This window comes from Rattus norvegicus, chromosome 20 (genome assembly GCF_036323735.1).
Source record: "Rattus norvegicus strain BN/NHsdMcwi chromosome 20, GRCr8, whole genome shotgun sequence".
NCBI lineage: Eukaryota > Metazoa > Chordata > Mammalia > Rodentia > Muridae > Rattus > Rattus norvegicus.
In genome coordinates, this window is record NC_086038.1 from 27,784,270 (window position 1) to 27,811,481 (window position 27,212).

The 27,212-nt window shown below is 42.4% G+C and overlaps 1 protein-coding gene and 1 pseudogene across 1 annotated transcript in view; one reads left to right on the top strand and one right to left on the bottom strand.

Annotated features, from left to right (window-relative positions):
• Nucleotides 1-426: 426 nt before the first annotated feature.
• The window catches only part of P4ha1 (prolyl 4-hydroxylase subunit alpha 1), a 111,090-nt gene continuing 84,304 nt past the window's right edge, over nucleotides 427-27,212 (top strand). Inside the window, exon 1 of the mRNA XM_063279494.1 lies at nucleotides 427-767. The gene's annotated coding sequence lies outside the window, so the exon portion shown is untranslated. The remainder of the gene's footprint in view (nucleotides 768-27,212) is intronic.
• Snrpd2l (small nuclear ribonucleoprotein D2-like) lies at nucleotides 12,088-12,612 on the bottom strand (annotated as a pseudogene).

The following is a 27,212-nucleotide window of genomic DNA, read 5'->3' on the forward strand; positions in this document are numbered from 1 at the left end:
CTTGGGTGGTGAATGTTTTCAGCTTCCCACAGATTCTGCCAAAACCGCTTCAGCACCGGTAGAGCCAACAGGTGTTCCTAACTGGAGCTGAGCGCCATAATAGATCCTCCGGACCTCTCTGTAATGATCAGCCTGGGGCACGGGCAGCTTCCATCAGCTGAGAGACGGAAAGAAGAGGAGCAGTAACTTTGCCTCAACCACAGTAAAGCTTAATCTTAGTTTTCAGCTTTCTTGGATCTGGAAAGAACTAGAGGACAAGCCTCAGGGCTGGAGAGATGGCTCAGTGAGAGCCCTTGCTGCTCTTCTAAAGGACCCCAGCTGAGTTTCCAGCACAAATGTCATAGTCACCGCTGCCTGTGACTCAGCTCCAGGATATTCAACTCTTTGTCTCCTTGAGCGCCTGTGGCATATGCACACAGACACACACGTGGGGAGAGAGAGATAAAAATGGAGAGGGAGAGTCAGGGAGGGCAGGCTTTGGGGTTTTTCTTAATGGGGTTACTAGGGCGGGAAGTGGAAGTCTAACTTGGTGTACCTCCCAGCGGCGACCAGATATAAGGAGACCCGAGGGTAGCGCTTTTGCTTTCTGCAATGCTTGCTTCGGAGTTCCTCTCTCTGGCTGCTGCCACCACCGATGCAGCTACCTTCACTGTTGTTACCGACTGCTGACTTCTGAGCCCAGCTGCTTTAGTCTTCTGATTTGGACCCGGAAATCCTCCAGGCCTTCCGTTCCAGAGTAGAGCCGCCAAGGTATTTGGCATTGCGGGGTGAGTAATCACCAAGTCTCAGCCTCTCTAGTCTGAGTAGTCGTTGCTGGACTACTTGGACCATAAATAAATCCATCTAACACCCCCCCTTCCCTTTAATAATTATTTTAGGGGTTGGAGAGATGGCTCAGAAGTTAAGAGCACTGACTGCTCTTCCAGAGGTCCTGAGTTCAAGTCCCAGCAACCACATGGTGGCTCACAACCATCTGTAATGGGATCTGATGCCCTCTTCTGGTGTGTCTGAAGACAGGGCACTCATATACTTAACATAAACAAATAAATATTTTTTAAAAATTCATTTAACTTTCATTTATATGTGGGTAAATATATTTACACAAATATGTGAGTTGTGGAGAACAGAAGATGGTGTCAGATTCCCTGGAGCTAGAATTCCAGGCACTTACGAGCAACCTGGCCAGGAGTGATGGGAGCTAAAACTCCGGCCTCTGCAAGAGCAGCAAACACTCTTAACCACCAAGCCATCTCTTTAGCTCTACCCTCACAATACATTTATTCACTCTACTTGTTCTGTTCCCCATCAAATCCGCATTTACCCCTGCCCGTGCCACCAGCACTAGATTTTGAATTCTTGTACTTCATGGGTTAGGATGAGAGGCCCGCTTCTTAGTCACCGAAACTTCTAGAGACAGTTTTCTCCAATGACTTTTCCCCCATGAGAATATATTAGATTTTACCAGAAAGTTTTCTGTTTGAGGCCACAGGCTTCCTACCCCGTTGGGTAGAGGAAGCAGGCATCTTTTGGCAGCTACTGATCTTCATTCCTCTTCTTTCCTTACCTCCTCCCTTCTTTCTCTCTCCCCTTCCTCCCTTGGTTCTTCTTTGCTTCCTCTCCTCCTTCCCCCATTGCTGCCTCTTTGTTCTAGTTGTGACCTCTTACAGGCCTGCAGTGAAGTAGAGGTTTTAATGAAGAAACAAAGAAATGTAGGGATGAATGCCTGGAATTTCTGGCTTCCCGGTGCATCTTCTTTTCTTTTTTTTTTTTTTTTTTATATCTTTATGCATCTTCTTTTCTGTCTGAGCTGTTGCACCCCATCCCCACCCCACACTGTGATTGTTCGCTGTGTTATGCCTTCTAGTTATAAGAGAAGACCTCAAAGAATAAAGATTTTTCTTTTTAAAAATATTTATTTATTTATCTATTTTCCACATACACACACACACACACACACACACACACACACACACATATACTCGAGTGCGCGCTCGCGTGCTCTATCTGCATGTACATCTGCACACCAGAAGAGGGCACCAGATCCCAGTATAGATGGCTGTGAACCACCATGTGGTTGCTGAGAATTGAACTCAGGACCCCTGGAAGAACAGACAGTGCTCTTAACTGCTGAGCCATCTCTCCAGTCCCAATTTCCTTTATTAATATACCTTACTGGGTTTTTTTAAGAATGTGAGTTTTCATCAAAAGAGATGGCTCACGGGTTAAGAGCACTGACTATTCTTCCAGAGATCCTGAGTTCAAATCCCAGAAATCACATGACAGCTCCCAACTGTCTGTAACTCCAAGATTTGACACCCTCACACTCAGACATACATGCGGACAAAACACCAGTGCACATGAAATAAAAATAAATAAATAATTAAAAAAAAGAATGTGAGTTTTCTGCAATAACTGGGACACCTATATAACCCCTCTTTCTTCCAAGACCCAGAACTCAGGAAGAAGAGGCTGAAAGAAAGATTACAAGCTAGAGGCCAGGGAGAGGTGGAGCAAAAGAATATCTTCTGGACATGACAGAACCACAGCATGAGGAAGCCACATTGTTTTAGTTGCCTGTACCAGACTTACACAAGGTCAAAACAATTAACAGCCTAAAATGAATGGGGGCGGGGGACGTATGAGCCCCAACCCTTAGCTGAAGAGCTATTGGCGAGTGACAGCTGCTAGGGGGGCAGAATCTGTGTTCTTTAGGGGTGTGGTTCCCTGGTAGGTTGAATTTCCTGCAGTGGATAGCTCCCCACCCTTATGTACAGGAGCAGTATTTTAGGACTCAATGGGTTATAAAAAGGCAGGCGTGAGGTTGGGAAGGTGCGCTGGCCTCTCTCCACAGCACACACACTTCTCTAGTTTTCTCTTTCCCACCTCTCCACCAGGCACCAGTTTATTACAGTGGACTCTGCCACCTGCCTGTGTAGCTTAACATTGTGTTTATAGTATTTCATCTACTCATTTCTTGAAATGAAGATTTTGTTACATTGTGCACATGTATCTCAGTGTGTTCTATTCATCATCTGAAGTCCATTTGGTTTCAATTTGGGACCAGTCTAATTAAAGGTGCTGTAACACTTCTGTAGACATATTTGTTGAGTGGTACAGTAATATTTTTATTTCTCTTGGGTAAATACATGAATGTAAGACTGTTGAAATCGTAACATATGTTACAATGCAATTGAAATATTACACACACGCACACACACACACACACACACACACACACACACGCACTATTTTTCCAGATTGGCTTGCCACACTGCATTCTCAGTGTTGTCTTTATTTGTGATGCCAGTGATTTTTGTGGGAGCTGCTAGTATCCCAGGCAGCCCAGCTATCCAGAAATGAATCTATACTGAACTACAGGATTTTGGCAGTGAGATAAAAGTCAGCTGTCGGGGGTTGGGGATTTAGTTCAGTGGTAGAGCGTTTGCCTAGCAAGCGCAAGGCCCTGGGTTCGGTCCCCAGCTCCGGAAAAAAAAAGAAAATGAAAAAAAAAAAAATAAAAGCCAGCTGTCATAGCTAAGTTTCCATTACTGTGAAGAGACACCATGACCAAGGCAACTCTTACAAAGAAAACATTTAACTGGGGCTTCCTTGCAGTTTCAGAGGTTCAGTCCATTATCATCGTGGCAGGAAGCATCCAGGCAGACATGGTGCTGGAGAAGGAGCTAAGAGTTCTATATCTTGATCTGAAAACAGCAGAGAGACTACGTCATACGCAGCATAGCTTGAGTATAGGAGACCTCAAAGCCCACCCCCACGGTGATGCACTTCTTCCAACAAACCCACACCTACTTCAACAAGACCATACCGCCTAATAGTACCATTCCGTACGGACCAAGCGTTCAAACACATGAGTCTATAGGGGTCATATCTATTTAAACCCCCAACCCATTTCTTTCCCTGCCCCCATAGGCTTTTAGCCATAACATAACACAAAATTGATTTAGTGCAACATCAGAAGTTCCCATAGTCTATCACAGACTCAACAGTGTTTGAAAGGTCAAAGGATTTTCTCAGGTTCATGCAATCTCTTAACTGTAATATCTTGTAAAATCAAAATGCAAAGGCAGATCACATCCATCCATCATATAATGGCACAGAATATACATTATCAGTCAGAAACAGAGGAAAGGAAGCATAGTAAGGAAAAACTGGACCAAGACAAGACAGGAAACCAGCTGTGCAAACTCCAAACTCTGTATCTCCATGTCTGATGTCAAAATGTTCTTCAGATCTCTGACCCCTTCCATCTGTTGACTTTGTTGACACTTGGGTTCGGGCCACTCCCTGTTAGCAGCTTTCCTCAGCAGGAATCTAGAGCTCTCACATCTCTAGCATCTTGGGATTTTCAAGACCTTCACGTCTTCACACAATGGCTTCTCTAGGCCTCAGTATAGGGACACCCCCACCATGTCTGGCCTCAGTGGCTTTTCTTAATAGAGAAGAGAGATAACCCCTTTTTTCTATCCTTTACTGTACAGCAAAAGGCTGTATGGTGGAAGCTGCCAAGTTCTACAGTTTGCTGGGGCTAGATCATGGCCCCCTTGCTCAATTACATCTTTACCAGCTTCTTATTTTTTTGATGGTTTCCTTCACTCCCTATGCTTGGCTGTCCTGGAACTTGATCTGTAGACCTCCTGACCTTAAACTCAGAGATCTGCATGCCTCTCTCTCCCAAGTGCTAGGATTAAAGTCATGTATCACCACACTTGGACCTAATCTTTTCTTTAATTCCTTTCCCAAGTTAGAAGTTTAGCTGGGTGGTCTTGCCCTGAGGTCACTACTCCCTTTATTCCATTTAACACATGGCTTTTCTTTAGTCTGTTTATCTCCTTGAACACTAGATTTAGATCCATTTTACCTGATATTCTCTTTCTTCTCAAATTGTACATTTTGTAACTTTCCTTGCTCAGTTTGCTTCTTTTCATTATCAATCTTTATAAGCATAACAACTAGTAACTACAGGACACACTGTATACTATTTTTAAATCTCCTCTGCAAATGAAACTAATCTAAAACTCTTCAATTTAGCCTCAGGCAGATTTATTTAGCCAAAGGCAAAAAGCACCCACATTCTTTATCAAATAGCACATGAATAATCTGAAAACAAACATACTAAAATTCTTCTACCCTGAAAACTTTTGAACCAGGCCTCCACAGTTCAAATCACACTCAGTATCATTGTCCTCCATGTTCTGACTAATGTGGCCTATTAAGCCTTGGTTAAAGCATTATTCTGTGTTCCTAATCCAAATCCCAAAATCCATATGTTTTATGGTCAGGCCTATTACAGCAATACCCCACTCCTGGTACCAACTTCTGTCTTTGTTAGGGTTTCCATTGCTGTGAAGAGACACAAAGACCAAGGCAACATTTTTTAAAAGAGTTCTTTATACATGTGAGTACACTATAGCTGTCTTCCGACACACCAGAAGAAGGTATCAGATCCCATTACAGATGGTTGTGAGCCAGCATGTGATTGCTGGGAATTGAACTCAGGACCTCTGGAAGAGCAGTCTGTGCTCTTAACTGATGAGCCATCTCTCCAGCCCAACTTTTTTTTTTTAATGTATTTGAGTACACTGTTGCTCTCTTCAGAAACTCCGAAAGATGGCTTCAGATCCCATTATAGATGGTTGTGAGTTATTGTGTGTTTGCTGGGAATTGAACTCAGGACCTCTAAAAACCAGTGTTAACCCCTGGGTCATCTCTCCAGCCCCCTGACCAAGGCAACTCTTAAAAAAAATTAACTGGGGCTGGCTTATAGTTTCAAAGGTTTAGTTCATTATCATCGTGGTGCAAAGGATGGCAGCATACAGGCAGACATGGTGCTGGAGAAGGAGCTGGGAGTTCTACATCTTGATCCTAAGGCAGCAGAGAGACTGTGCCACACTCAGCATAGCTTGAGTATAGGAGACCTCAAGGCCCACCCTCACAGTGATGCACTTCCTCCAACAAGGCCACACCTTCTCCAGCAAGGCCACGCCTCCTAATAGTGTCATTCCATATGGGCTAAGCATTCAAACACATGAGTCTGAGGGGGCCATTCCTATTCAGACTACCAATTTCTTCAGGAATTGTGAAACTGATTCCCACTACCAAAAGGAGACATTTCCCTTACCTCTGGGTAAGAGACATGGTACCTATGGCACCTATGGTACATCTCGACTCCCTCAGAATCATGAGTCCCTATTATAAACATCAATGTCTACACCAGCATCCTAGCCCTTCTCATCCCCTCTTTCACCCTACACTTCCTTTAGCTCAGGGGCTTCCCTCTCCCCAGCTGCTCACACTCCTTATAACCCGCTAGCCCCACTGAGCCCTCTGTCTCTTATACTTGGCCTCTCACTAGGCCCTATTCTCTATCTCTTGCTGTCATCTCTCACTATCTCCACTCTCAGCTCCTGTTCTTCCTTAGCCCTGGCCATGCTCCATCTACTTCTCTCTCTGTGTTCTGGACTCTTCCAGATGCCGCTGGCTGTTCTCTCACTCATATCTACAACAGAACCGTAACATATCAGGGAGCAGTCACGTTGGCATTTTCTTCGCTGCACCCCTCACATACAGGGGTAGCGTGAACTAAAGTTTGTTGTAACCTGCAGCTTTCCAGGAGTATCTCTAAGCTGGTGCTTGATTCCCACCTGTGCCTCTGTAGGGTTTGTGGTGGTGTCCACCTTTCCTTACTTGTACTGATGATTTTGGTTTTCTTCATTTTCAGATTTGTATAGCTAAAGGATTTTTGCACCATTAACACATAATCAAAGAAGTTAATAGATGTTTCAGCTATTTACAATGTATATAGGGCTGGAGAGATGGCTCAGTGGTTGAGAATACTGACTGCCCTTCCTGAGGTCCTGAGTTCAATTCCCAGCAACCACATGGTGGCTCACAATCATCTGTAATGGGATCCGATGCCCTCTTCTGGTGTGTCTGAAGACAGCTGCAGTGCACTCACATACGTAAAATAAATCTTTACAATACATGCTTAGGCTTATTCAGTTGGTCTGCACACAATACATACCACATTGTACATAGTATAAGAGCCTCATAAATTTAAACTTTCAGTTCTCCCATCATGCCCTTCTGACTGCCCTAAGTTATGTTGGTCCTACCTATGTTACTCCCACAGAGCAGTACTATTATTTTTGCTTTAAATATCCGATTACAACATAAACATATGTTTAAATGAAAATTCAAAACTATGGCTCTCCACATATTTCTTCTTCTTATGTTTTACTGACATTCTTACCCAGAGTAGAAATCAATAATCTCTTCATTGCTTTCCGTTTCATAACAAACCTGCATCTGTGCCTTTAAGCTAATCTATTGCTTTAAAAACATTAATCTGCTATTAATCTCGCTAATATATGTGTTCATTCTGGACATCGTGTTTTCTTCTTTTTTTAAAGTGCTTTTTAAAGTTAGCGTAAAAAGTGGTGGGTTTTATTAGGGCACTTTCATATTTATATTCCTTTATAGTTTGTTCTAATCCATCCATCTCCCATAGGGCATCCCTCATTCCCCATCCACCTCTTCTGACCCTCATCTTCTGCCCAAAGTCTTCCTCTTTGCCTTTCAATTCACAGATTTTTCCATTACCCCCTCCTTTGCCCATCTCCACAGGTCTTTAAGATCTTTCCCTTTCCTCCCATTAGTAAACAAATACATCACAGGATTAGAGGGTGATGTGAGTCATGCCATTCAGTCTGTTTATGGCACTTACTAATATGCCAGTTACTGATTTTAGAAAAGAGCCTTACATTTGTTGAATAGATAATTTTGATTAGTATATCTTCATAATACAGTAATCCCTTTATTAATATGTAGTGGCTTTGTCTCCTACCTTATTTTTTCTTGAAGTCTATTAGATACCTGAATAACTATAACTGCCTGTTTTGTCTGCCATGACATTTTCAATTAATAAATGGCTTCCTTTGACGCTAAAGTTCTTGGGTATCCTTGCTGGTGTGACATGCGTGTTTCTTGGAGGTGGCACATAGTTGAGTCTTTGGTGGTTTGTTTGTTTATTTGTTTGTTTGTTTGTTTGTTTGTTTGTTTTTAAAGATGGGGTCTCCTTACCTAGTCCTAGAAGGCCCTACGGTGATCTCAAGCTCACCTGATTCTGTCTCCTAAGTGTTAAAATCAAAGGCCTGCAAGATCTGGCTCAACCTGATCTTATCTTTTAGTCTGGTCAGATAATGTGTCTCTTCACTTGGTAAATTCACTCCCTCTGTATTGAAAATCATTGTTGAGAGAGGTTTGCATATTCCTGTAATTCTCGTTGGTCGTTTCTGATTGGCCCAATTTTTGATCTTTTGTTCTTCCCATATTAGTAGTGAGGGTTTCTGGTTTATTGTACTGTATATGATATATTATTCCTAATTCTCCTTTGCTCATCTATACCTCTTATAAAATACATTCTTGTGCTTTCGGGATTCAAACTATCTTTCTTTGTTATAATTGTGTAGTATTCTTTTATGCATCTTCTAAGTTACTCCATTCCATGGTCATGAACTGCCTTTGTGTTTGTGTTGAAACATCTTTGTCTTTATGAACACACACACACACACATATATACATACATACATACATATATATATATATATGTATATATACAACTTCTCTGGCTATAGCAAGCTTACTTGGCAGGACTTGAAGTTGTTTTATGCTTTACTGAAAAGTAGGAGAGCTGAAAGTAGGAGAACTGATGTGGTTGGCTTTGCAAATGAGCTATGGTGAGAAGGCAAGGCCAATTCCATGACAGACTTCAAATTGACAGTTAAGGAGACCAGGCCTAAGAACTGGGCAAGTCCAGGCAAGCCTAGGCAAGTCAATTACTAATTAAAAAAAAAAGCAGATAATGGTTTCAGAATGCCTAGAGATAGAGTAAATTAAATATCAACTACCGTGGAATTCCAATGTGCTTTAAATCAAACCTGCGAGCTCACTTGATTGGCTCTCAAGCCAGCGTGCTGGACTTCTGCAGAATAAAACTCTCTTGTGTTTACATACATTTTGAGTCTGGGATATCATTCTTCAGTGAATTATGGACATTTACAATGGTTTTCCTGGAATGCTTTTAATATTCTTTTCTTGCTATTTCTGATATCTTAACTATGATGTGTCATAGAGAGGCTCTTTTGGGGCTGTGCCTATATTGGGTTCTAAATGTTTCTTTTATTTGGATGTTCATTAATAGGTTTTCTCCAAGGACAAAATAAGCCAATTCAAGCTGAATTAAAAATAAAAAGTACAGGTTTATTGGGGACAGCTCTTAGTCCCAAGAAACAGGGCAAGGAAAGTTGCCATGCAGACAGAGATGAGATAGGGGAGTGGAGGGCGAGGATGAGGACAAGGGGAGAAGTGTGCTGAGGTGAAGGACGGCACATGAGCCTGGAGAGAGCAGTGCACCTCTGGGGAGAGGAAGCCCAGCCCCTGGGCTGGAAAGTTCAGGGTAGCGATTGTGCCAGGCTTACCTTAAAACAAGTCTGGACTGAAAGATGCTGGGGGAACCTGAAGGCCAGGTAAGCTTTGGTTTGTAAAACAGTACCTCAGCCGCTTGTCCCAGGTCTGAAACTCAATATTCATTTCCTTAGAGATTCCCCTTCTGCCATAATTTCATTCTGTTTACTCTTTATGTCTTTTAGTTTTTAATCTCAGTCCCTGCTTGTACCATACTGACTTTGAAAGTTAGCACTTGATCTTATCCCAGATTTTTTAATGTGATTTTTTTAACTTATGGTTGAATTAGTATTCCTCAATTTTGCCTTGATTCTTGATTCTATTCCCTTTATTTGAGTCTATTGGTGATGCTTTCCTCTCTGTTTTTTATTTGACTCATTAATGTTGAGGGGGTGGTTAAACTTGGAGAACTGGGTATTGATGTGGGATTTCACCCCCCAGTGGTATTGCAGGAGCCTTTTGGAGTGGCTATGACAAGTACATCAATGTTTGGAAAGGCAGCATCTCAGGGATTAACATGGTACTGGCAGCCTACGTGGTTTTCAGCTACTGCATTTCTTACCAGGAACTTACACATGAGCAGCAACACAAGTACTACTGAAGAGGGGTCACTATGGAGGGCACTGCATGGCCGAGCAAAACCACCTGGCCCACTCCGATCTAGGAAGACTCAACTAACTGAACCTTCATACCCCAACAAAGAACTGGTGTCCAGTAAAAGGTGACTGGTGAAAGAAAGAAAGAAAGAGAGAGAGAGAGAGAGAGAGAGAGAGAGAGAGAGAAAGAAAGAAAGAAAGAAAGAAAGAAAGAAAGAAAGAAAGAAAGAAAGAAAGAACAGCATGGCTTAGTTAGCTGGGCTGGTTCAAACTTCTGGAGTCTGACACCAGGCAGTTTATTTTAGACATATTTAAGTACAGTAAAATTTTGGAGGGGTTGGGGATTTAGCTCAGTGGTAGAGCGCTTGCCTAGGAAGCGCAAGGCCCTGGGTTCGGTCCCCAGCTCCGAAAAAAAGAACAAAAAAAAAAATTTTGGAAAAAAGTTTCCTTGTAATAAGTATCCCAGTTCCACGAACACAATAAAGCTTAAGGTGTGGCTACATAGAAACTCCGTTGCATAGTACATGTGATTTCTACCATGAAAGGTGGATTCTATTGTTAGGGTCCAAGACTCACTGAAGGAAGACCCCAGACTCAAATAATATACAAAGGCAAAGAGTGTTTATTCTGCAGAAACAACCAACACGCTGGGGTCAACCATTCATCAAAATGGTGATGGCTCAAGGGGGCTCAGAGGCCCCTTTTTATGCAGGGCTAGGGGAATTTTCCAGAAGGGTTAGGTAACCTCTAATATTATTTGTAGGGGCAAAGTAGTGACTTTAGTAGTTTTGATTAGCTGCTGTGTTAGTTCCATTGGTGAGACATTGAGGTTTCAGAGACCTGCTCTGTTCTGATCTTGTTATGTCCTCCAGCAGGGTGTCCAGGAGCTAACTCAGCTCCAGGCTTGTCCTCCCTAAGTCAGAGCTGTCACTGACTAAAGGTGCATGCTCAGTGGCTCCCTCTGAGGAGCCAAGTCTGCTTCCTGGGGAATTAAAAACTTTTATTCCTTAGGTTTTTGGACTTCTCACTATAGCCTGAGGGTCTAGGATCTCCATCCTAGACCATCCAGGTCTCCATGCAGTTAGCACTGAGGCCTCAGGCTGTAAAGTACATGTGAGAGCTCCCTTAAGGGTGTTGACTATAAAGCAAAGCCAAAGGTCTAGGGAGGGAGAGCCTGGGATAAACATCCTGTGGGGACTGGGTGAGCACTGGCCCTACAGACAATAAAGGTAACCAGGTCAATAACAACATCCACTCCTAGCCTTCTGGATGGAAAATAGGCCTCATTTCATCCACTCAGGAGACAACCCTGTGTGACTAACTTTCTGGTCTCTCCAGTGAGCGCTTATGCCCTCTAACCACTGAGATTTTCACTTCAATTTTTTTCTTCAAAAAATCTCCATTTCAATGATGAGTTTTCTGCCATTTTGCTGATTTCTTAGCTGTTTTATGACTTTTTTACTCTGTGTTGTTGATTTCCCTCCCCAGTTCTGGGATTGGATCAGTCTACTTTTTTGTACCCTCTTACAGGTCACTGGTATTTTACCTGTTTCAATCTCTTTGAATTTAGTTATAGTTATAACCATCTAGGTGGATAATGATATTTTACTTTCTCATGTTTCACAGAAGTGTTATGATTTGTGAATCTGTTTGTTTGAATATCTTTTCTTGTTTTATTTGGAGGTCTTATTGAGAAGCCTACCCTTGAGGACTTAATCCCAGTACCACTGAGGACTCAATCCCAGTACCACTCAGGAGTAATTTTGTGTGAAATATCTGCTTTTTCCCATTCTGGCAAAAGACATGGCTGGAACTGTCTTCAGCTGGGCTTGTTTCTTCTCTATGCATAGTTCATCATTTTCTTGGGAACTCTTCAGCTATTCCATTGCTACCTTTGTGAATCCATAAAGCTCTTTCTTCCTTTGGAATTGTCTATTCCTTTTAACTCTGACTCTTCATCTTCACTGGGGACCTGCCAGTCTGGCATCTTTTTAAAAAAAACAAAAACAAAAACAAAAAGCACAGGGTTTTATTTCTAGCTCATTCGGCAGGGCTCTGCAGGACTTGGCTGGGCAGGGAGCAGGCTCTCAGAGGGCTGAGGCTGGCCTCCATTTTACTTGCCAGCGATGAGCGGGTTCCGCAGCACCACAATGACTGAGTTCCCGCGCAGGAACATCTTGGAGATGTAGCGGTCCTTGTTGACAGGCTTGGACTTCTTCTTGCCCTTGCCGCTCTTGGGGACCTCAGTCCATATCTCCTTCACATTTTCCAGCACCATGTTGCAGTGCCTGTCAAAGGCCTTCACCCGGCCCAGGAGCTTCTTGTTGTTTCGACAGTTAATGAGCACTTGCGTGTTGTTTTTGATCGACTGTGTGAGCACCGAGAGGGGACCTGTGTTGAATTCCTCCTCCTCCCGCTTCTGCAGCTCCTCTGGGGTCATCTCACTCTTGGGTTTATTGAGGAGACTCATGGTGAAGGTTTCGCTAGCAGATCACTCCCGCCTCCAAGCATGTTGCTTTAGCCTTTGGAGCACCCAGTCTGGCATCTTACCCAGAAGTTTCATTTCTGAAGGTATCATTAATTTCTCTCATAGTCGTTTCCATCAGACCCTGAATGTATTTTAAAGATTTATGATATAGAAGGCAACGTCAGAGCAATTTAAAGGCTGTCTGGTTGACTTACTCCTTTGGAAGCTTGAATGGCTCCAGCCAATCCTGCAAAAGCCAGTCCTCAGGGAGGGAGTCCTCAGGTCAGATCCACGGGGCTTTATGTCTGAAGTGCACAGTGTCTTCAGCAATAGCGACTTCCTTTCAGCCTCTGGGAGGGAGCCAAGGACAACAGCAATAGCCTGTTATGTTTTGGGAGTCGTTTGACCTTTCCTAATTGTGGCTTTTAAGGGGAAACATTTTCAAGCCAAGTATCATAACTTTATTTAACCTATATGTATATAGTATATATATATATATATATATATATATATATATATATATATACATATAGCAGAGCAAATATATTATATATAGGTTATATATAGTATAGTATAGAGATTATATAGTCTATACATAGGTTATACATAGTATATGTAGGTTATAGGTGTGTATACATTTATAAGTATTATATTTAATTTGAGTAATTAAAATATAATATGCTCTTGCTCCTGCTCTTACCTTCTTGCTCCCACTCTCCCCCCATTCCCTTCCTTCCTCTCTCTCTTCATGCTCACGGCCAACCTCTACTCCTCTATTCTTTACTTCTTCTTCTTCTTCGTCTTCTTCTTCTTCTTCTTCTTCTTCTTCTTCTTCTTCTTCTTCTTCTTCTTCTTCTTCTTCTTCTTCTTCTTCTTCTTCGTCTTTGTCTTCGTCTTCATCTTCTTCTTCTTCTCCTCTTCCTCCTCCTCCTCTTCTCCTCTCTCTCTCTCTCTCTCTCTCTCTCTCTCTCTCTCTCTCTCTCTCTCTGCCTTTCTCTGCCTCTACAACCCTCTTGGTCCCCCCTCCAAATGCCCTGAATATACTCTATAAAAATAAATAAAGTGAAATGTAATATGATTCCCTATGGTTTGTGAAACATCCTTGGTGTTATTTTGCCTCTTCCTTTCCTCTCCTGTGTTGATCTCCCACTTCAGTGCCCAATTAAAGCCCCCTCTCCAATTTTTTCATCTTCCCTTTATCACTTTGAGCAGATCTTTGTGTAGGCTGATTTCAAAGTTGTAGGGATATTTTCCTTTTTAATTTATTGTATTTTTATTTTATATGCATTGGTGTTTTACCTGTATGTATGTCTGTTTGAGGGTGTCAAAACTCCTGGAACCAGAGTTACAGACAATTTTGAACTGTCATGTGGGTACTGGGAATTGAACCCTGGTCCTCTGAAAGAGCAGCCAATGCTTTTAACAGCTGAGCCATCTCTCCAGGCCCCAGTCACATATAAAGAAACCTTTATGCCCTGGCTACTTACTCCTACCTTTTCAACTGCTACAAAGACTTTATCCTGAGTCCTATGCATAAATGAGTGTCTTCATCTGGATGTGTGTGTTCTGGTCCTTACTCCCTGCCAGGTTCCTTGTGGAATTTCCTTTTACCTTCACACTAATTAATCCCCAGTGGAAAAACTCAGTGTAAGTGGGTTCCTCTGCAGATCTACAAAACACTTTTTCTTTAACAGTTCTTTCCCTTTAGTATCCAACTCTGAACTCTCTGGGTCTCTTGCTCTCATTTTTAGTGTTATTTTATCTCACTAAGAATCTTTAGAAACTCTTTCCCATCCTCTTATCCAGGTGCTGCCTTCTGGAAGGATGCTAAACCAGTTGAGTGGTGTCTTAGTTAGGTTTCTATTTTTGTGTCAAAGCACTGTGACCAAAAGCAGCTTGGAAGAGAGGGGTTTATTTCCTCTTACACTGTATGAATGAGTCCACCATCTGGAGAAGTCAGGGTAGAGACCTACAGGCAGGAGCTGATGCAGAGGCCACAGAACAGCATTGGGCTTCTCCTCATAGCTCAGGTTCTTAAAACACTCAAAACCAGCATCCCAGAAGTGTCTCCATCTACAATGTGCAGGGCCATTCCACTTCAACCACTAATTAAGAAAATACACTACAGGCTGGCCTCCAGATCAGTCTGATGGAGGCATTTCTCAACTGAGAGTCCCTCTCCCTAAGTGGCTCTGGCTGGCTTAGAGTCAAAATATTTTGACATAAATTGAGCCAGCACATGTGGCTTGCTTGTCTTCTCTTCCTCAGAGATTGCCTTCTGTCATTTAATCTCTAAGAACCATTTATTTATTCTGTTTGTTTTACAATTTTTGCAGCAAGAAAATGATTCCTGTTATATTTTATCTTTCACAAGTGGAGACAGGTGTCTCCTTTCCCCTGTAATTTCTATTGTACCTTTTTCTTTTCTAAAAGTTCTTGCCAAAAATAACTTCCAAGCATGTTTATAATTGGGTAGTATTCAGTGTTCGGAATAACGTAATGAATTTGAAGTCAAAATAAACTCATTGTCCTACTTGCAAATGAGTGTGAACACCTGGCAATCCACAGAGGTTACAGATGTTGATATTTGTGTTTTCTGTGAAGTTAAATGCACGTTTGTTCAGTGGTGGCACCTACAAAGGCAGAGCAGGGAGGGGAGTGGGCATAACTGGAAGACTTCCAGCATCTTTCCCTCAAGGATATGGCAAAGGGACATGTAGGGGTGGTTCTGATGATAAGGTCCTGTTCCCCAATTGGTTCTTGATCTGTCAGTAAAGAAAGCCATGGGCCAATTGCTGGGCTCAAGGTACAGGTGGAACTTCTGGGCCCCTGGAGGAAAAAGGGGACACAAGGAAGGAGAAGATGAATTTTGCCATGCTTTGGAGGGAGAAGAACCTAGCAGCCATATGAGGTCTCTGGGAGTGGGGGCCTGTGGCCACTACTAGCAACGGGTAGTGAGGGATGTTTGGCAGGGACCAGATGGGACTAACCACGGAAGTTTAGGGCATGTGGGAGGTGCAGAGCTAAGGGTTTTGATAAGGGTACACTTTTCCAGGTGGGAGATAGTAGTGCCCAGCAATTGGGCCAAAAAGGCAAGTTGAAAATGAACAACTGTGTGTGTGTCTTTTATCCATGGATTCAAGGGACGCTGGGTGGGGACTGGTAGGACACCAATCCCACAGCAAAGGTACAAAACTACTTGTAACAGGAACAAATCATAAGAAAGCTGGAGCCTATGGTGTAGAATTTAGGGCTGGTTCCGTGTTCCCAGAAATAAGACTCAGGCTCAAAACATATTTACAAAGATCTTGGCCATATAGCTTAGCTCTTCTCTGACAAGCTTTTAACTTAAAATAACCCATTTGTTCTAATCTACATTCTTCCATGTGGCTGGTTACCTGTGCTCAGGTACCACATGTCGAAGTCCTCACATCTTCCCAGAAAATCTTCAGCCTGGCTCTATCCCAGAATTCTTTCTGCCTCCTAGAGACCCCACCTCCTATTTCCTGCCTAAGCCATAGGCCATTAGATTTTTATTGACAGGTGCCAAATCTATACAGAAACAAAATATTCTCTTTACACAGTGGGAAGCAAAGGCACAGGAAATCTGAGAAGAACAGGAGCTCCTAAAGCAACGAGGAGGCCGGCCCCACCTCCTAGCCTTTTGTCTCTGAGGGGAAGTCATGGCAGCCATGGACAGCGATGAGTTCTCAGAAGACTCAGCACAGCCACTTACCATGTCACTGAGCTCAGTCACCACTGCTGAGTCGGAATAATGTATAGTAATCTCAAGGAGGATGTCCACGTGACAGTTTCTTTACACAAGGTAAACTGGAAAAAGTACCCACCCCATAATGACTTCGACTTTTCTGAAACAAACATTTTGAATCAGGACCTTTACTTGAGCTGACCAAAAGCATGTAGTTCTATTTCTTCTTGGGAATCACAGAGTCACCTGACAGTTTTGTCTCTTTCTGAGAGATCTGTTACCCAACCTGCCTGAACCAGTACTTGTCTCTATGCTTAAAAGCCAACTTTGTGACCCTTCTGAGAAGGGACATATTGCTGCTGGCTGACCAGTGGTCACACAATAGTAGGACATAATGTATTGGGTACTAGGTTTCATTAAAAATGACTGAAATAGAACAGATAAACCAGTTAAACAACCCCATAACTCCTAACGAAATAGAAGCAGTCATTAAAGGGCTCCCAACCAAAAAGAGCCCAGGTCCAGACAGGTTTAGTGCAGAATTCTATCAGACCTTCATAGAAGACCTCATACCAATACTATCCAAACTATTCCAAAAAATTGAAACAGGTGGAGCACTAACGAATTCCTTCTATGAAGCCACAATTACTCTTATACCTAAACCACACAAAGACCCAACAAAGAAAGAACTTCAGACCAATTTCCCTTATGAATATCAACGCAAAAATACTTAATAAAATTCTGGCAAACTTAATCCAAGAGCACATCAAAACAATCATCCACCATGATCAAGTAGGCTTCATCCCAGGCATGCAGGGATGGTTTAATATATGGAAAACCATCAACATGATCCATTATATAAACAAACTGAAAGAACAAAACCACATGATCATTTAATTAGATGCTGAGAAAGCATTTGACAAAATTCAACACCCCTTCATGATAAAAGTCCTGGAAAGAATAGGAATTCAAGGCCCATACCTAACATTATAAATGCCATATACAGCAAACCAGTAGCTAACATTAAACTAAATGGAGAGAAAGCTGAAGCAATCCCACTAAAATCAGGGACTAGACAAGGCTGCTCACTCTCTCCCTACTTATTCAATATAGTTCTTGAAGTTCTAGCCAGAGTAATCAGACAGCAAAAGGAGATCAAGGGGATACAGATTGGAAAAGAAGAAGTCAAAATATCACTATTTGCAGATGATATGATAGTATATTTAAGTGATCCCAAAAGTTCCACCAGAGAACTACTAAAGCTGATAAACAACTTCAGCAAAGTGGCTGGGTATAAAATTGACTCAAATAAATCAGTAGCCTTCCTCTACACAAAAGAGAAACAAGCCGAGAAAGAAATTAGGGAAATGACACCCTTCATAATAGTCTCAAATAATATAAAACACCTCGGTGTGACTTTAACCAAGCAAGTAAAAGATCTGTACAATAAGAACTTCAAGCTTCTGAAGAAAGAAATTGAAGAAGACCTCAGAAGATGGAAAAATCTCCCATGCTCATGGATTGGCAGGATTAATATAGTAAAAATGGCAATTTTACCAAAAGCGATCTACAGATCCAATGCAATCCCCATCAAAATACCAATCCAATTCTTCAAAGAGTTAGACAGAACAATTTGCAAATTCATCTGGAATAACAAAAAACCCAGGATAGCTAAAACTATCCTCAACAATAAAAGGACTTCTGGGGGAATCACTATCCCTGAACTCAAGCAGTATTACAGAGCAATAGTGATTTAAAAACTGCATGGTATTGGTACAGAGACAGACAGATAGACCAGTGGAATAGAATTGAAGACCCAGAAATGAACCCACACACCTATGGTCACTTGATTTTTGACAAAGGAGCAAAAACCATCCAATGGAAAAAAGACAGCATTTTCAGCAAATGGTGCTGGTTCAACTGGAGGTCAGCATGTAGAAGAATGCAGATCGATCCATGCTTATCACCCTGTACAAAGCTTAAGTCCAAGTGGATCAAGGACCTCCACATCAAACCAGACACACTCAAACTAATAGAAGAAAAAGTGGGGAAGCATCTCGAACACATGGGCACTGGAGAAAATTTCCTGAACAAAACACCAATGGCTTATGCTCTAAGATCAAGAATCGACAAATGGGAATCTCATAAAACTGCAAAGTTTCTGTAAGGCAAAGGACACTGTGGTTAGGACAAAAACGATAACCAACAGATTGGGAAAAGATCTTTACCAATCCTACAACAGATAGAGGGCTTATATCCAAAATATACAAAGAACTCAAGAAGTTAGACCTCAGGGAGACAAATAACCCTATTAAAAATGGGGTTCAGAGCTAAACAAAGAATTCACAGCTGAGGAAGGCTGAATGGCTGAGAAACACCTAAAGAAATGTTCAACATCTTTAGTCATAAAGGAAATGCAAATCAAAACAACCCTGAGATTTCACCTCACGCCAGTGAGAATGGCTAAGATCAAAAACTCAAGTGACAGCAAATGTTGGTGAGGATGTGGAGAAAGAGGAACACTCCTCCATTGTTGGTGGGATTGCAGACTGGTACAACCGTTCTGGAAATCAGTCTGGAGGTTCCTCAGAAATTGGACATTGAACAACCTGAGGACCCAGCTATACCTCTCTTGGGCATATACCCAAAAGATGCCCCAACATATAACAAAGACATATGCTCCACTATGTTCATAGCAGCCTTATTTATAATAGCCAGAAGCTGGAAAGAACCCAGATGCCCTTCAACAGAGGAATGGATACAGAAAATGTGGTACATCTACACAATGGAATATTACTCAGCTATCAAAAACAATGACTTTATGAAATTCATAGGCAAATGGATGGAATTGGAAAATATCATCCTGAGTGAGGTAACCCAATCACAGAAAAACACACATGGTATGCACTCATTGATAAGTGGCTATTAGCCCAAATGCTTGAATTGCCCTAGATGCACAGAACACATGAAACTCAAGAGGGATGACCAAAATGCGAATGCTTCCCTACTTCTTTAAAAGGAGAACGAGGATACCCTTGGGAGGGAATAGGGAGGCAAAGTTTAGAACAGAGGCAGAAGGAACACCCATTCAGAGCCTGCCCCACATGTGGCCCTTACATATACAGCTACCCAATTTGATAAGATGGATGAAGCAAAGAAGTGCAGGCTGACAGGAACCGGATGTAGATCTTTCCTGAGAGACACAGCTAGAATACAGCAAATACGTAGGCGAATGCCAGCAGCAAACCACTGAACTGAGAATGGGACCCCCGTTGAAGGAATCAGAGAAAGGACTGAAAGAGCTTGAAGGGGCTCGAGACCCCATATGAACAACAATGCCAAGCAACCAGAGCTTCCAGGGACTAAGCCACTACCCAAAGACTGACCCTGGGCTCCAACCTCATAGGTAGCAATGAATAGCCTAGTAAGAGCACCAGTGGAAGGGGAAGCCCTGGGTCCTGCCAAGACCGAATCCCCAGTGAACGTGATTGTTGGGGGGAGGGCAGTAATGGGGGGAGGATGAGGAGGGGAACACCCATATAGAAGAGGAGGGGGAGGAGTTAGGGGAATGTTGGCCCGGAAAGGGAATAACAATTGAAATGTAAATAAGAAATACTCAAGTTAATAAAGATAAAAAAAATAAAAAAATAAAAAAATGACTGAAATAAGTATATTTTGTATACTTATATATATTTAATAAATATATTACACAATAGACATTAAATATTAATGTATATTAAATGTATATACTACGCACGATATTTAAATATATAAATATAAATATATTCATGTATAAATTGTACATTATATATAAACATATATGTAAATCAGTATATACTTATGTATTTTATACAGAGAAAATATCTGTTAGGTGAAAGATAAATGAGTATGGTTTATAACCAGGCAAGCTTGGAGTCTAAGATCCCATGGGAATATAGGGCTGTAAAAACCAGGAAAAAAGCTGCTGAGACAGCTCACTGGATTAAAACTATGTGTTGGTTAGGGTTTTTGTCTGAGAAGAGGAAGCCTCGACTGAGGAAAGGCATCCACTAGACTGGCAGCTCTGTGGGCGGTGCTTTCTTGATGATTGATGCATGAGGGTCCCGCCCTCTATGGCTGCCTCTGCCCTGAGCAGATGATCCTGGGTTGCATTAAAGAGCAAACTGAGGAAGTCATGAAGAGCAAGTCAGTAAACTGTGATCTTCCACAGCCTCAGTTTCTGCCTCCAGGTTCCTGCCCCGACTTTCCTTCATAATATCTTTGTTGTAAACTGTAATCTGAAACATGCCCTTTTCTCCTGGAGTTTCTTTTGGTCATGGTTGTTTTCTAAATAAACAGCAAACAAGAAGAGGTGCCAAGGGTGGTGACGACCTGCACTTGACTTCGGATGTGGTAGAGGGAGAAAACTGACTTCTTTTTTTTTTTTTTTTTTTTTTTTTTGGTTCTTTTTTTCGGAGCTGGGGACCGAACCCAGGGCCTTGCGCTTCCTAGGTAAGCGCTCTACCACTGAGCTAAATCCCCAGCCCCGAAAACTGACTTCTACAAGCAGTACTCTACTTTGTGTGGACTGTGGCACATGCTAATTTATTTTTTAAAGCAAATAAAAACCCAGGCATTCAAAAGAAGACACAGGAAATCCAAACCACCTTTACTTTAGTAATTCATTTCAAAGTATTTATTTTTAAATGATTTTATTGAAATAGGATTACACCAGTTTCCCTCTTCTTCCTAACATACCTGCCATCTGACTCTTATGTCCTACTCTACTCTCAAATTATAGCCCCTTTCCTTTTCTTTACTCTGTCATTTTTAATCACTGGTTTACAGCCACCTTTAGCCCAGCTGATACCTTGGACTGACCAGTTACCACTCGCTCTGTTAGCAAGACTTTGTGCAACATGCCCTCTGACACTTGACTGTACAAACATGGTCTGGAGGCAGTGATATGTTTTGTAAAGTACAGAATGGGGTGTTGGGAGGGGGTGCCTTAGCAGGTACCCTAAGGTACCAGTCATACTGAGGGTCTAGTATAAAATAGAGTTTATTTGGAGACGTGGGAAGGGGGGTTGAGAAGGGAGTAGAGGCAGAGAAAGAGAGGGGCAGTGAAAGGGGAAGGGAAGAGGATGGCCAGAAACACCTGGAGGGAGGGGGGAGAAAGAGAGGGAGAAAGAGGCTAGAGAGAGAGGAAAAGGGTCAGAGAGAACGAAGAGAGGGCAAACAGTCCTTTTTATAGCAAGTCGGGCTCCTACCTGGCTGTTGCTAGGTAACTGTTGGGCAGAGCCTGGAAGGAAGGCTAACATGCTAACACACAGTCCTGCCTCTCCTCACACACCACATAAAAAGGACAAACATTGAGCCATGTATAAGGAAGAGCCCTGGCTTCACACTGAGGGAGTCCAGTCTGTAGTGTTCTCTCTGTCTTCTAACCTTAGTGTTTAGTGCCTAACTTTATGTAATATTGTCAGGGCTCTTATTAGTAAAATGTTTGGGGTTTAGATTTCTCTGATTTCTAAATCCTGATCCAAATTTCATAGCTAGTTCATTTGCTCATAGCTTCCCTTCTTTCGGCTGTATCTTTTGACTTCTAAACCCCACACAAAATTACTATAACGTCATCAATCCACTGGGTTTTCGTTAGTGAAAAATGGATGTGTGCAGGCTAGGACTTTTCGTACAAGAGATTTTTTTTAAATCTTATATGAGTTTATCTCATCAGATTCTAATTTATACTCCAAATCCTAACCTCAGACTAGTGTGCTAATTATAGCACAAAATAGAAAAGACTATTGATCAGACTTGGGGGTAAAGTAGACTACTCCAAGAGTTTTCATTCTTACAGTAGACATTGGTGAAAGTGATATTGCTTTGGTAAGCATTATTGCCTTGGTTGCAGCTGTGGCATAGTTAATTAATGGTGGGAGGAAATTAGCTATAGACCACTGCCCTTTGGAAGAATATGGGCACCGTGACCTCTCTTCTTTCCATGTCTTTCCCTCCTAGCCACGTCAAAGTGGGCACATACTGCCATATACTACCACCATGATGTGTTGGCTTACCACAGAACCAAGAACAAGGAAGCCTGGCCCCTACTGCTCCAATATCCAAGTCCATCATCAAAGCTAGCGAAATGTAAGTTTAATTAAGAGAGGGTCATGTGATGCATGTGTACTTAAGCAGTCAGGACATTGTTTACGGGAGACATGTTGTCACAGTGATGGGAAGCTGACAAACACAGGAAGTATGGATAATTAGTATAAGCATTAAGAAAAACAATGACCTGAGAGCCAGAGCAGCAAGGAAAATAGCTACATACTAAACAAACTGTATTCATTCTAATCAAAACTCAAATGTTAACGATGTATTCGTTTTTCTTTCCTTAATTCCTTTTAATTTACTTGATTACATAATTTTTGGTTGAAGGAATAGGATGCAAGATGTATCTCCCACCCTGGGTGGGGTCATGAATTCCAGAACTGTCAAAAAAAAAATCTCAAGATTACTATCTAGCAGGAAGTGTTAGAGCAGAAAGCAAAAACATACTATTGTCTTCTCTCCTAGAATTGACCATCTGGATGAGAAAACACCTCCTGCGAAGGTGGGTCTTCTCCAGAAACTTTAGAGATAGTGTCTGGGCTATCTTAGCATGGAGGTCGGCACAAATGACCCTTTACCAGCTATAAACGATCATCAAACAAGGGACCGTTCCTCCCATAATGACCCACCCTGATCACTGCCTACTCTCAACCTGCTTAACAGGTGCGAGCACACCCGTGTGTATGTGTGCGTGTGTGTGTGTGTGTGTGTGTGTGTACATATGTTGCATATATGTAGCTGTATGCATGTGTGTGAAGGCTCGTGTCATCTCAAATAAGACCCTATTACTTTGGCTCCTGCTGGTTCTTGGAGATAGCAGGCACAGTTATGCTTCATGATTTTCCACTGTTCTGTTTTATTGCATTATACTGTCCCCTCCGTTCAATCAGAAACGTACATGGCTCATTCCTCCTTTCATTAAAAACAACCTGGTTCTGCCCAAGGGATGCATACCCAATGCCCAGGTCTGGCCCACCAATGCCCCTCTTCCACCTCCATACATCTGAGGCTCCCTAGCCTTTACAGTCACCTCCAGGCCCGCTAGCCTCCAGGCAGCACCGGATTGTGAGCTACTGCAACACCAACTGCTCTCTCTCCCCTCCCCTCCCCTCCCCCCCCTCCCCTCCCCTCCCCCCCCTCTCTCCATCAGGCTATGGTGGACCTGCACCGAGAGGGGATGGAGGAAAGAGGAGAAGAGAGAAGAGACGGAAGGAGGCACAAAAAGTGTCTCAGAGGCCTGCTCTACTTGAAAGCCACTCATTCTCCTTGCTGGCATCTGGTCTGTGATTGGCCAGAGAGATCATGCAGCTCTGGCCACCCAGCCTGCCATCCAGCTCAGGCTTACTTGTTGATGGGTGCTTGTTGATCATCACCAGGTCTGGCCACCTCTTTGAACTAAACTGATGTGAAAATTAGGGGTTGCGGTAGCCTTTCTGCTGACCCCAGTGCATTGTGGGCAAAGAGGGACTTGTGAGCGGATGAGAGGTTCGTTTCTCAACTTGAGAGCATCTTCAGTCGTCTCTCTCCCGAGGATAGAGAATCCCAGGAGAGGGCTTCTGACAGATCGAGGGCAAGGGGCTTTGTGAAAGGATCGGAGACCCATAGCAGATGTTGCAACTGTGTGGTCTCAGGAAGTGGCAGGTTTGGCGTGTGCGGACAGCTGAGGGGATCGCAGATCAGGTCCCCTGTCCCTTGCCACTATGTGGTACAAGCAGTTTGTGGTCAAAATCTACTGGGAGAGCCACGAGGTTGCTGTGGGGGCTGCTATCAGAGGGGAGTAAAGGGAGCTATATGTATTGTTGCAAACGTGTTCCAAAGAGCTAAGCAGAAATAAGGTCTCCTATTTAGGTGCTATGTGGTTTCCAGATCCTTACTGAGAAAAGTTGTGTCTTCGCAACTTGTTACACTTTTACCCCTAGGAGGAATTGTGCAATTTGAAGCACAGATACTCTTGAGAATACATTCTCAAGAATGTACTCTCAAAAATTTGGAAAGAATTGACTCCCTGATTTGCCTTTCTTGCTTGAAAAAACTGAATGTGTAGCTCTGCCTTAATCTCTTGAGACAAGTTGGTTATCAGTTGCACTAATTTTGAATTTCAAGTTGAACAAAATGACGTCTGTATTTTATTTTATTTTTTATTTAAAAAACATTTTATTTTATGCGTATGACGGTACCTACATCTGTGTCTATGCACCGTGTTCATGCAATGACCCTGGGGTCTAGAAAAGGGCACTGGATTCCCTGGCCCTGGATTTACAGACAGTTGTAAACCTCCAAGTATGAATGAAACCCAGGTTTTTAAAGAGCAGCTGTGCTCTTAACTGCTGAGCCACATCTCTAGCCCAGCCTCTATTGTATATTCAGAGGAAGGTTTAGAATCTTCTCTTCTTTATTATACTAGTCTTTGCAATTAAAAATGTTTCTTCCTATAAAATAGATATGTAGATTCTTTTTTCCTTTTGCTTTCTGAGGTGAGCCTCCGATTAACGCCACCTCACTGAGATAACCAGTTTGGATCATGAAAAAGACAGTCTCCCACGAGAGAGGCACTGCTGTCAAATTCTCGATCTTATATTCTTTGCCTAGAATGCACTTAGAACATCAAAACCTTTATTACTGTCAAACAAATTGGAACTAGTTGGGGAGTCATTTTGGTTACATTATCACCTCAATCAGATAGGTGAAACATTTACAAATGTTCACCTCCAGGTCCCGCCTCTGTGGCTAGCTTATTTATGTTGTTGCTTCTAAGTTTGGGGTGACAAGTGTTTGGGGCATTCGTGATGGCAACTCACTGTCAGTAATGTGGATGTTTAATTCAGAGACACTGAGTCTGGGTGGCTTTCTAAGGTTATATCTGTTTTTTTACCTTCCTGTCATATTGGAGATTGAAGTATAAACTACTAAAAGTCCAAAGACTGAATTCCATTTCATGTTAATTCCCTGACATGCGAACATGCGTGTATGTAAGGGGAGAGGAGAGGTGATGGTTTTACCACATGCAGCCATTAGTGTGTTTTTATGGACACTAATTCACTTGTCCTGACTGGTCCTATGATGCTGGCCCTGTTCCCATTTCACAGCTGACATGACAGGCTGAGGAAGGTGAAGTGACTTGTTCACTTAGTGGCTTGCTCATTTGTGACTTCAACACCATTTCTCTGTGCTCACATTTAGTGAAGCCCATAGCCTATTTTACAAATGGCTTTCAGCTGGGGGTGACCTGGCTTCTCTTAACAAAACATAAGCTGTGCTCTCACATGAAAGCCTGTGTTTTTCTTTATGCAGATTTTGGTGCCAGGGTCTCATGTGCACATGGGCCTTTGAAGTCCAGTGAAGGTTTCATAGAAGTACACAAATAAAAACAGATCATAAAATACTGAACTGCCAAAATAGAGTAAAGCTACAGTTGTGATGTGATACTTTAAGTTACCATTGTTTTGTTTTGTTTTGTTTTTTTACTTTGTTTGAGTTTTTCCAAGACAGGGTTTCTCTGTGTAGCCTCTGTGTAAACTTGCTTTGCAGACCAGGCTGGCCTCAAACTCAGAGCTTTGCCTGCCTCTGCCTCCTGGGTGCTACCACACCCAGCGCTTTGTTTCTTTATAAATGCAGTAAAAAAAAGAGTTAGTAACAGGTCATCTATCAAAGTTGCAAAACAGTGATAAGGATAAATGGAATTCTGAAATACAGAGTGAACTGTAGAGTAATACAGAACTAGCTGTTGTTTCTCTCCATAGCAATGCCAGAGAAATGGCTAACAACACTGTAATATCCCCCATATTAATAATTAAAGGAAATACTAAATTTCATTTAGAGATTAATGTAAAGTAATTCAGGGGACATTTCTATTACCCCTTTTGTCTTCCAAATAAATGACATGGAGACCTCATTTTTATTAACAAGCTTTAAGCAACATAGCTGGGCAGATACTCATCTATTTAACCCTTCCCAGCCATGTGCCCCATAACTTGCCATCTCTGGCTTGCCCTGGTGACTCCTGCACCATCATGTCCTCATGGTGACTTCCCTGGTGACCTGCTCATGGCAGATCCCTCATGTCATCTCCCTCTCAAGAGATTGGCATTGCAAGTCCTGCCTCTTTCCTCTCCTGCCCAGCTATTGGCTTAATTAACTCTTTATTAACCTATCAGAAGTGATGGATAGTGATTTTTACACAACATAGAGACAGGAGGTGCCTGACAATGACTATGCCCAGGACTGCAGCCAGATATCTACTCTGGGCACAATAATCAGCATCTGAACACACAGTGCACAAACCCTCCTCACAATAGATTAAAGACTTTTTTTCCTCATCCACCCTCGCAAATGGAATCTTTTTTAACGTAAGGACACACGTGGGAGAGGCTAGCTCCATGCCAGAGCATGAGCTTAGCAGCCCAAGACCTTGAGTTCTCTTTCCGGCACCAAGACTTAACACACACGTCTGTAATGGATCAGTTAAGCCTTTAGTTGGTTTGAGACAGGATCTTCTACTGTAGCTCAGGCTGCCCTAGAATGCATGGCCATCCTCTTGTCTCAGCCTCCTATGTCTTGAGGTTAGGGGCCTGAGCCACCATGTTCAACCCACCAATCTTTTTCATTCTGTGCCTCAGCAAACTCTTGGATAGATAGGACTCGTGTCTATCGCACGGTGTGGCATAGAGTAGGGCTCACTGTAGTGAATGCCACTGAGGATGGTCACCAGTGCATCCCTTATAGTTAAGGGATTGAGTGCTTGCTAGGTCCCAGGCAGAACAGCAAGCTTTTAACTTTCTAGCTTATTCAGTTTCTCCACCAACTGTGTATGAATGAGACAATTATTCTTTCCACCTCATTGATAAGGACAAAATAATGAAACTTA